The following is an 11,764-nucleotide window of genomic DNA, read 5'->3' on the forward strand; positions in this document are numbered from 1 at the left end:
AAGAAGCTGACTCACGTGGATGCTGTGTTGTGTGCTCTCAGCTGGGAAGGAGGTGGATCCGAAGTCTCTCCACATTGGCCGCCTCCGGAGAAGGGGCAGAGTTAGCCTCTTTGATTGGCTGTACAAGTACGAGGAGTAGAGTCAGGGGCGGAGCGAACTGCGGGAGCTAGCCCTGGGTCTGCGGCTTCTGGGAGGGGTGGGCAGAGACGCGAAGGGGTGAGGGAGGGGGGGAGGGTGAACCAGGGAAGGGGCGGGGCCTAGCGGAAGGGGCAGGATGCCGGGCATGAGGGCGGGGCCTAGGAATGAAGGGCGTTCTGGGCCAACCGGGAGAGCCGACTGCTCGAGGGGTGGAGCTATGCCGAGTGATTGACGTTGAGGCCCAACCAGGGAGAGGCGGGGCCAAGGCCAGGGCCTGACTAAACCTGGAGACTCGGGTGGCCGAGGGGCTTCATCCCAGCTGAGGAGCGAGGAGCCGCTTGCGGCCGCGGATCTCACAGCCGCTCGGGGTGAGTGCGGTGGGAGGGGGGCTGGACTAGGAGCCCGATGGGGGATGAGGAGCCTTCCGGGCCGACGGCTTCGAAACACTCCGGGATCGGCCCGGGGCGGGGGACCCAGGCAGGAAGTGCCTCTTCCTCACTAGGCTCCCCCCGGGGGCCCAGCGCCGTCGCCCTTGACCCCTCTGGGCGGGTCCCAGTGCCGGGGCTGCGGGCTGACGGGCTGGACTGTTTCCTCTTTGTGAGGCCCAGGCGCGGCGGCCGCCGTCGGCCCGCCTCCGCCGCGCAGCCGGGGCGACCGGAGCGACCGCAACAGCCGCGACCCCTGAGCTTGGCGGCCGCGCCCTCCCGCCGCAGCCTCCCGCCCGGCCAGTACCCCCGGCGCCGCTTGGGAGGCCCTTCCGCGGGCAGTTTGGCCGGCGATCTCCCCCCCCCCCCCCCCCCCCCCGCCACGACTGCCCCGCCCCCACGGGCCGCGTCCCCGCCGCAGTGTCGGGGGCGCGCCGGGGTTCCGCGCCACCGCAGTCGTCCCGGAGGCCTGCTCCTCGGCAGCCCCGGAGTGAAGTCCGAACTTGGCTCCGAGCTTTAGGGCCGTGATTACGCCGCGGCGTGGCCCCTCTTTGAAGAGGGCCTCCGTCCTGGCCGCCTGGCACTAGTCAGGGGCCGGGGACCGCCTTGGCTTTGTGTCTGCCCTGCCGGGGGAATGTCTGCCACCCTGCCGTGTAGCTCGCAGGCGGGCCCCAGAAGCGAGCGTGGGGCCTCACTGGCCTGGCGGAGGGCGGGATGCGACTGTCAGACGGGCGTCCCCGGGCCGCGGCGGCCAGAACCGGACCCTGCGTCGCCGCCCGCTCAGCTGTTTCCGGCCGGTGTTTGTGGTGCGGGAGGAGGCCGCGGCGCGCTCCGCCGTGCCCCTCCCGATTGGCCCGCGGCGTCACGTGCCTGCAATCAGCTGGGGCCAGCTGGGGCCGCGGGCGGCCGGCCGGGTCTGGGCGGGTGCGGGTCGCGCTGGGCCGCGCCCGACGGGTGGGAGGGTGGGCGTGCTCTCCGAGCCCCTTTATTCTACCCTCCTTCGAGGTAGCTAGGTAAGACAATGAGTATTATGAACAGTGGGCGTTGGAAAACGGAACTGCTACCGAAAGATCGGTTTAATCCTGACACCTATTAATCCCCCCCCTCAAGGGAGAGTCTGCGAAGGCGTACAGCTCATTTATTTTTAAACTTTTTCTGTTTACAGAGCCATGTCGGTAATGTGAGCATTTTTATTCCAGGTCTCCTTGACAGATGGAAAACCTGAAGTAACCTCAGGCTAGCTAACCTTGTGTTTTTGGGAAACTAGACTTGCTGGTGAAATCCCTGGGGGTAATAGGATCCTAGCTCACTTTGCGTGGCCGCGTGTACAGTGTTGCAGCAGCGTTCCAACGCGGACGAACCAAAATACACGAAGTGTTCCCAGGGTAAATATTTCTGCCAGATCTCCTGTGTTTCGGTTGATTCTTTTTCTAAAACTTCGTTGCATATTTGTACTGTTAGATAAGAAGGAAGTTACCAAGAACTTTTCTCTACAAGCCCGTAGCTTAGTAAAAAGTCCTAGACCAATGAAATTGAGTAACAGCACCAACTTCAGTGTTAGGAAACTATGAAATGAGTGTCACGGGAGTTTAAAAATGGGGCAGTGGGGAAAAAATGGGTAAGAGTGAGGTGGGAATCATTCTTAGGTGGATTGGTACTGGTTAGACCTAGAAAATGGGTGAGTCTTTGGGTGGCTTTTGGGCAGACAGACCTAGAACATAAAACAGGCCTGGAGCATTTACAAACAGTGAGAAGGTGGAGCTTGTGGAATTTGGTACACAATGTATTTTTCCACTTACCCCATTATCTTTCTGGGTATGTACTAGAACACCAGGTAAAGCACACCTCCTTGGAAAGGGCTGATCCCTAACTTTATCATACCTTCACCCATCTCAGTGTCCACTATAGGCCTACTGGTTGACTTTCTTCTTAAGTTTATCTCTAGCAACCATCTTATCCATGGGAGAGGGAGATGATAAAATGTGTTAAAGTAAATTATTTAATTCTATACAGGGGAACTAAGGAAATTGGATTTTTAGAAGACCGCCTTTTCTAAAAAGGTTAGTAACATACATGTGGCCTCTAAAAATAATATATGGTTGGATCATCAAGGACTTTTCCCTATTTATTTGCCTTTTGCTCTACTTAAGTGGCAGGAGAGAGAACAAGATTTAGAAACAATTAAAAGGGAAGGAAAATAAAGCCAAAATTAGGTCTAAAAAGATACAAAATTAAATTAAGACACTACCCTCCAACATGGTGGTAACATAGTCCTAAATATGTTTATGAGATGTAAAAGCTAGTTCTGAATATATTCATGAGATGTGAAGATAGTTCTAAGTACATTTGTGCCCAAAATACCATTTTGGGTTTTATAGAGGCTAAGTGGCTGTGTAAATCATCTGTTTCTCTGGTAATCCGTGGAACTGAGCCTTAGGTATGATGTGAATTTGCTACTTGACACCTGAATCAGGAAACCAGACAGTTAATTCATACTCCAGTCCACCCAATAAGGCTTTTCTGACTCATGGTATTGCATCACAACAATTGAGAGATCTCCAATTTGTCTTGCCAATGGGGTGTTTGGGAGAGGTTACCAACTCAGATTGTTTACCTGACTCACTGAGTTATAGGACTACTCTTATTTTCTAGTGATGACTAAACAGTAAGTATTCTAGAAATATAGTAAACCTGGAAAACATTCAACAACAACAACAAAGGCATTATTCGAAGGACAAAAACAAAAATATAGGTTATTGCCCATTGAAGACCTGATTCCATAACCACAACATCATTTGACCCAGCAAAGGAAACTTGGCCAGGTATTCAAAGAGAATTAACAAGAGGAAAACAGCTTTCTCTTGTCACTGAAACCTTGGCTTGGTAAATATTTTGTACAAAAATTGGTAAGTTGGTTTTATGGATTGAACTCAATATATTTTCTCCCTTGCAGGTTTTGAGTAGAATTTAGAAATTCTACTAAGATTTAGTCCCTATGTGAATCTACTAAGATTCACAGGTCCCTATGAAAATAGTTGATGAGAGAACAATAGCATTAAATGTTAATTATAGTAATCAAGCCAGCACTATTAAAAGTCTTTAGGGGGGCACCTGGGTGGCTCAGTGGTTTGGGCTGCTGCCTTTGGCTCAGGTCATGGTCTCTCGGGGTCCTGGGATCGAGCCCCGCGTCAGGCTCTCTGCCCCGCGGGAAGCCTGCTTCTCTCTCTCTCTCTCTCTCTCTCTGCCTGCTTGTGATCTCTGTCTGTCGGATGAATGGGTGGAATCTTTAAAAAAAAAAAAAGTCTTTAGGTTTTGTTCCTTCTTTTGTCTTGAAGAGGGGAGAGACTGAAAAACAGATAAACATGCTTCAGCATGTTTTCATTTTACAAGAACCATCACAAAACACAATCTCCTCTGGAAGGGCACATTTCTTGAACTCTGCCTGCACTAGGCCTCTGCACGTTGAGTTCCCCGCAGGGGAGAGTCTTTGTAGGTTGCATTTGCCAACCACCTCCTGGCATTGGAAAAAACCCCACTTAATTTGTCCAGCAATAGGTAGAGTCCCAGTATTGTCTCTTCTGTGGCATGGAAATGCCCTGAGGAAATAATTACTTTACAGAGGAAAAGTCTGTGAATGGGTGTTTTTCTCATCAGTGGATCCTTAGAGATGCAAATCAATACCTACTATTCTCCCTGGTATTTTTAGGGCTGGGCATTGTTATGCTTTCTTTGGCCAAATCTACCTTCCAGGGTTGGATCCCAACTGGATTATTAATTACAGGGAATCTTGACAATGAGAATTTGAGATGCTTCAGGTTTTCTAACTTGCCTTCTGCTTGTAATTTCTGTCACCTCTTCACTTAACTTTGCAGTAATTAACAGGAGGTGAAGCTGGTAAATTGTTTGTTTCATATTTTTTCTGTTTTGTATTTTCTTCCTCTTTAATAGAATGGGGAAGTTGGGGTGAGGAATGTGGATGAAGGAAATCTAGTTTTACTGCATCTACCTTTAATATTTGTGTTGTGCCTATTCTCGTAATGTATTATCTGCATTGAATTCTCACAACTCAGAGATGGATACTGATATTCCATTTTAAAGATGAAGAAGCAGAAGATAACTTATCCAGTGTTTACACAGCTTTTAAGGGACAGAGCTGAGATTTAAACCCCGGCTATCTGATTCCAGAAATTAAATATCTGGGCCACACTGTTTAGATCCTGAGGATGGGGAGAGAAGGAGGGAGCAGCTAAGTGGTACATATTGCTTAATTTTGTAATCTTCTTAGAGCTGATCTAATTATAAAAAGTTAAACATTTTAGCTAGGAAAATCTGTGAAGAAAAGGAGCAGGATTAGATTGATCCTGCCCAATATTCCTGTTGATCCTTAAATCTGAGTGCAAAGTAAGTTTATGTTTTTACTGAGAAAGACTGCTTTCTAAATGAAAAGCCCTTTTGCCATCTGAAAGCATTTTTAACGGGTCAGCATACTTTATCAGGAGCCAAATACTGAATATTGTGAATTTTACAAGCCATAAGATTTCAGCCACAACTATTCAGACTCTATGGCAGTGAGAGAACTGTCCAATATAAACAGATGAGTGTGGCTGTGTCCCAATAAAACTTTATTTATGGACACTGAAATTTGAATTTCATGTAGTTCTCACATATCACAGAATAATCTTTTGATTTTTTTTTTCCTACCTTTAAAAGCATAAAAACATTCTTTGTGGGCCATACAAAAACAGATGGTGAGCTGAATTTTACCCACAGGCCTTAGTTGGCTGACCCCTGCTTTTAAGGAGAGTATGCAGCAGTGAACCAAAGAAAGAACAGGATACCGTATTTGTCATTGATTCTATGTGTGTATGTGTGTGATAATGTGTATATATATGCATATATATTACTTATGAACAAGTAGAATTTGAAATGAAAAACAATAGCATTTAGCATCCCCAAAACTGAAATACCTAGGTATAAATCTAACAAAATGTTATAAGATCTAAATGAGGAAAAATTTAAAACTCTGATGAATGCAATCAAGAATGAAATAAATGGAGAGACTACATGTTCATGGATAGGAAGACTTACTGTTTTCAAGATAATCAGTTCTTCCTAACTTGGTATTGCACTGAATCCAAGTCAGAATCCCAACAAGTTACTTAGTGAATATCAACAGACTGATTCTGAAGTTTCTATAGAGGTGAAAGAATAGCCTATACCATACTGAAGAAGAATAGTCAGAAGACTGACACTACCTGACTTTAAGACTTAATGTAAAGGTACAGTAATCAAGACCGTATGGTATTGACCAGAGAATAGACAGATAGATCAATGGAACAGAATAGCCCAGAAACAGATCCACATAAATATCATGAGCTGATACTTGACAGGGGCAAAGGCAACACAGTGGAGCAAAGATAGTATTTTCAGTAAGCCAGTACTAAAACAACTGGATCTCTACATGAGGGGGAAAAAATCAAGACACAGACCTTATACCTCATTCACAAAAATTAACTCAAAATTAGTCACTGACCTACATGTAAAATGCAAAATTATCTCCTAGAAGATAGAAGAAAATCTAGTTGGCATTGTGTATGGCAGTGACTTTCTGAATATAATGCCAAAAGCATGAGTCATGTAAGAAATAGTTGATAAGTTAGACTTTATTAAAAATTAAAAACTTCTGTGCAAAAGACATCAAGAGAGCAAGAAGATAAGCCACAAGCTGGGAGAAAAGATTTGCAAAGACATTGGATAAAGGTTTTATCCAGTATATACAAAGAACTCTTACTATAAACTCAACAGTGGGGCACCTGGGTGGCTCAGTGGGTTAAGCCTCAGCCTTCACCTCAGGTCATGATCTCAGGGTCCTGGAATCGAGCCCTACATTGGGCTCTCTGCTCAGCATGGAGCCTGTTTCCCCCTCTCTCTAGCCTGCCTCTCTGCCTACTTGTGATCTCTCTGTCAAATAAATAAAAATCTTAAAAAAAAAAACTCAACAAAAAGAAAACAACCTGTTTTTAAAAATGAATAAATAGTATATGAAAAGATGTTCCATCATATATGCCAATAGGGAAATGCAAATTAAAACAACAGTGGCATACCACGATACACACACCAATTGAAATGGCCAACATACTGAACACTGACAAAACCAAATGCTGAAGAGGATGTATAGAGTAACAGGAACTTTCGTTCCTTACTGGTGAGAATGTAAAATGGTACAGCCAGTTTGGAAGACGTAATGGTTTGTTAAAAAAGTAAACATAGCTTGTGATCCAGTAATTGTACTCCTTGGTATTTACCCAAAGGAACCAAAAACTTAATATCCATATAAAACCTGCCTTTCGTAGATTTCTTAAAGAGAGAAGTCTTGAGGGTTTTTTTGCTGTGAACCTAAAACTGCTTTAAAAAAAAAAAACCCAAAACCCTTAAATCTCAACTAAAAATAGCCATTTTTAGAAAGTTGTTTTATTGACTTGGACTCAAACCAGAAAATTGTTTTAGTCCATATTGTCTAATTTTTGAAATAGTTTGGACAGAGGGTTAAATTGTGAGTCTGCTTACATGTGGATTTTTTTTTAATACAGTACTGTATAGATGTATTATTTCCTCCTTTTCTTAATGTTTTCTGTTCTAGGTTTATTGTAAGACTATATAATGCATTCAACATACAAAAGTTGTTATTTGACACTTAATGTTTGTCAGTAAGGCTTTGGGTCCGCAATAGCCTATTAAGTTTTTGGGAAGTTCGTGGTTATATGCAGATTTTCCACTCTGCAAGGTATGGGGTAGTTAACATCCCTAACCACCACCCCCCACAATGTTCAGGGGTCAACTCTGATACATTCCTGGAGACATTTTATTTCATGGATTTTTCAAAGCAAAAAGAAAAATTTTTTTCTCTTACAGATTCTGTAAATTCTGTAAATTTTTAAAAAATTCTGTAAAAAAAAAAAAATTCTGTAAAAACATAGAGGTTCAAAAATGTGATTGTTTCACCAGGGTCTCCTAGTAAAATAGAAAGAGAAAATTCTACGTAGCTAAATGTACTGTTGAAGGGGAAGGAAACTGAAATAATTACTAAAATGTGATCTTTAAATTATCTTTGAATTTCACTTATATTTTGAACTTGTACCTTCAGTTTCCATTAATTTCAGATAAACCGATAATAGATTTCTAATGAACAACCATATTTGATACTTATTTCAAGCTTTTAAGGATTTTCGTAACCTGGAAGTAAGAAAAGCTAGTACCAAAGAGATCTCATTTATAAAACTAACTGGGAAATAGTACTTATTAAAATTAAGGTTATTACTGTTTTTTTGCTTGAGATGTTAAAAAGGAAGAAAGCATATTAAAGCTTTAGTTATGAGAGTTTTGCCCTAGCTTTGGTCATAAACTTTGACACCAACAAATACCAAAGCTTGTATTTTATTACTTAGAGACACAGTGAGGTACCCCTAGACTCAACACAGAGAATAGTAGTCATCTATAAAAGCAGCTCAATTTTAAGGTGTTTTTAAAATATGTGGCTGAAGAGATTTGGAACTCTTCTAAGTCTAAGCAAGGGACTTAGCGTATCGGGGGAATATTTTGGATATAAAAACCAAAAAATAGAAAATAGATCACTGGTTGCCTGGGACTGCAGAGGGTTTTGGGAATTTGGGGGAGGTGATAGAAATATTCTAGTGCTGGGTTCTGGTGATATAACATGATATAACCTTATATAACCTTACACATCTACAGATCATTCAGTTGTATACTTAGAGTTGCTAAATTTTATGGTATGTAAATTATTTCTTTAAATTCCCCAGGGGCACCTGGGCGGCTTGGTGGGTTAAGCCTCTGCCTTAGGCTCAGGTCATGATCTCAGGGTCCTAGGATCAAGCCCCGCATCTGGCTCTCTGCTCAGCAGGGATCCTACTTCCCCCTCTCTCTCTGCCTGCCTCTCTGCCTTCTTTTGATATCTCTCTCTCTCTGTCAAATAAATAAATCTAAAAATAATAAGAATCTGGGGACTTTTTTGTTAAAATAATTAGCTATGTTCTATTCTGTCAGAAAAAAGTTTCAAAGTTTGTAGAAGAGTGGTCTGTAGGAGCTCTTAGAGATGGTGGGGCAACTGGATAGCTCAGTCGGTTTGGGCTCAGGTGTGATCTCAGGGTGGTGAGGTCAAGCACCAAGTCATCTCGGTGCTAGGCATGGAGCTTGCTTGGGAATCTCTCTTCTCTGCCCCTTTCCACTCATTCTCTTTCACCCTTTCTCTAAAAAAAGATAGAGATGGCTAAAGCACATGTTTGACCTTACTTTTGTAGTGCTATCAAATTTAGCACAAATGTTGGGGTACCTGTGAATGTGTGTTGCATTTAATAATACACAATCCCTGGCCTCAAGAGGTTTATCTAGAAGGGATGAGAATTTGAAATAAGACACCGATGGGGAAGGAGGAAATACAAATACCTCCAAAAGTGGTTTAGGAAGTTTTGTTGATTTTGCAGTTTCTGTGACAGGTTGCCAGGGTATACTGGTTTAGGAGAGTGTGTCTTTCGAACTGGCCACCAACCAAGAAAGGGAATATAGGAGAGATCAGCATGCAGGCAGGAAGGGTAAAGGTAAACCTGAGGGAGAAGGACAGTGAATCTGGCAGCCCTCTGGTCACTAGAGAATGAGGAGAGGGGAAAAGAACAACTGGAGCAAGGTTTCCCTCAGGCCCAGTGTGGCCAGTGTCAGGAAGTCACATAGACTTTATTTCTTCTTCTGCAAAAGTAGGGTGACCATTAAAAACTGTCAAGATCAAATGTGGTATGTGAAGTAGTGTGTCCCATACAGTGTAGACATTAAAAAGTCAAATCAGAATTCAGTATATCCTCCAGGTAAAAAGGACCCTCATTCAGGCACTATGTCTTGGTTTTTTAATGACTTTAATCCTTAAATATTAAGGAGATTGATTGATTATCAGCCTCTTGAGAATTTGGATAGTGTGAGTCAATAAGTTGAGATTCTAGCCCTGCAAAACTAAGGCTTAACACCTAGAAGCTGATGACCCTGTAGAGGTTTTACTACTTCCTTAGGACCAGATCTTTGACAAAAAGGGCTGTTTTGCTTGCTTTTGCTAAATTTCATGGCATTCTAGCCTATCTTTTTTGGCGAATAACTAATTTTACAGTTTTATATTCTTATATAGTACTCTATAAATGGAAATCACAACTAGGAATAATGATTCTGCACAGATATTTTTGGTCTTGGTAATGAATCATGTAATTGAATGCAGTAAAAATACTTGGGTAAAAATAAAAAATAGACTGAATTTGAAGCAAGGAAGAGAAAGCATATTAAATCTCTTTACCACATTTAGGAATAAAGAATAAAGAACTTGCCTGTACCCAGTAGCAAATGGTCACAGTTATATGGTAATTTTGAGTCAAAGATAGAGTGATGTAGGCAGAGGGTACAGGGAAAGTTCATTTTGAAGTCCAGTACATTTTCCACAGCAGCCTGCCATGGCCAATTCAAAAACATCTAGTTATTACTGCATTATGGTTGAAAGAACTTAAAATATGAATATTATATTTAAAAGTTTGAAGGAAAGGGCGCCTGGGTGGCTCAGTGGGTTAAGCCTCTACCTTCCGCTGAGGTCATGATCTCAGGGTCCTGGGATCAAGCCCCCCAATGGGCTCTCTGCTCAGCAGGGAGCCTGCTTCCCCCTCTCTCCGCCTGCTTGTTATTTCTCCGTCAAATAAATAAATAAAATCTTTAAAAACAAAGTTTGAAGGAAAATTGGCTTTAAAGTAATGTGTCCCAGAAGCCCAAGCAGGAGACTAATCGCTGCATGATACTGGTTTTCAGAGAGCTACAAAGTCTGAGGACTGTGTCTTAAGAGGTGAGGCTAAAACCTTGCCGTTGATTACTTTTCTGTAGTTGAGCAGCTGTAAAAAACATGACCCAGATCACCTGCTCACAAGTAGTTCTGTGCTGTGCTTAGATGAAGTCCTAAACCCAGATGTCTTAACAGGGGAAGTAATTATGTGATGCAAAGTGTGACTGGGCAGACCCAATGACCTTGGGGGAGTGGCAGCTATCACTCACCTCCAGTCATTGTTGCCACAGGAGAACACGTGCCATGTGGGCCAGATCTCCCCATTGTTAATAATAATAACAACAACAGGCTCTTGAATGAAATCTCGTGTTTAATGGTGGCCCAGGTGTTATTTATTAATAAAAGACTGGGCCAAATGAAACATGTCCACAGGTGTTTCCTAGGGGAAGGGTTATTTATTTTGTTCACTCTTGTATCCCTATGCCACCAAATGAGTTCACCCTGTAGGCCTAAAATTTGCAACCTCTGACCCTTATGTAACAAATACTGTGTTCTTAAGCATCTGAAAAAAGCAGTGCTATCCTTTTAAAGGCTGTGAAATAATAGTAACTTCTGTTGTCATTTTGCAGAAATGTAATCAAAAAGCTAAATACTGTTTCTTAAGTCTTGTTTTCCCCCCGGGTTTTTTCATTGACATGTTTGTGAATGAGTGGTTTTCCTTTCACTAGCCATACATTATAATTGTATTTAGCATTTGTTTCTCATTCTTATTAACTTCTATATCAAAATGTTTAATGGAAGTCATAATCTTTGGGATGATGACTTCTTTGATGACATTAGGACTACCTAATAACTAAGGAAGTTCACAGATAAAAAGGAATGATGGAACTTTCTCTTTAACTTATAATGAAATTTCCCCAAATTTAAAACGACAGTGGATTCTTATTACAAACATAGATTGTGGGCTTTGTTTTCATAGTGGCAGCTGTATCAGCTCTGCATGCCATTTCAAAGATAGGTGATATAAATATTTAAAACATAGGAGCTGAAAACTATACCAGGAATAAATTCTTTTTTTAATGAGAGCCGTAGTACATTCTTGACAATATCTATGTCTTTAAAAAATAGTGCTTAAGGGGATTAATTGCTATGATTTCAAGGAGTTGCACATAATAGCTCTAACTTTTGAAAATAAATGAAGTGTGGGGAGCCTGGGTGGCTCAGTGGTTTGGGCTGCTGCCTTTGGCTCGGGTCATGATCTCAGGGTCCTGGGATCGAGCCCCACATCGGGCTCCCTGCTCCGCAGGAAGCCTACTTCCCTCTCTCTCTCTCTCTCTGCCTACTTGTGATCTCTGTCTGTCAAATAAATAAATAAAATCTTGAT

General features: G+C 42.6%; 1 protein-coding gene across 3 annotated transcripts in view; it reads left to right on the forward strand.

Annotated features, from left to right (window-relative positions):
* The first annotated feature begins 314 nt into the window (after positions 1-314).
* The window catches only part of YPEL5 (yippee like 5), a 16,260-nt gene continuing 4,810 nt past the window's right edge, over positions 315-11,764 (forward strand). Inside the window, exons 1-3 of one of the 3 annotated variants that reach the window (XM_059405376.1) lie at positions 315-506; positions 1,763-1,948; positions 2,577-2,623. The gene's annotated coding sequence lies outside the window, so the exon portion shown is untranslated. The remainder of the gene's footprint in view (positions 507-1,762; positions 1,949-2,576; positions 2,624-11,764) is intronic. The other 2 variants (XM_059405375.1, XM_059405374.1) reach the window with 2 other exon arrangements.

The sequence above is a fragment of the Mustela nigripes genome, chromosome 7 (genome assembly GCF_022355385.1).
Source record: "Mustela nigripes isolate SB6536 chromosome 7, MUSNIG.SB6536, whole genome shotgun sequence".
In the NCBI taxonomy this organism is placed as follows: domain Eukaryota; kingdom Metazoa; phylum Chordata; class Mammalia; order Carnivora; family Mustelidae; genus Mustela; species Mustela nigripes.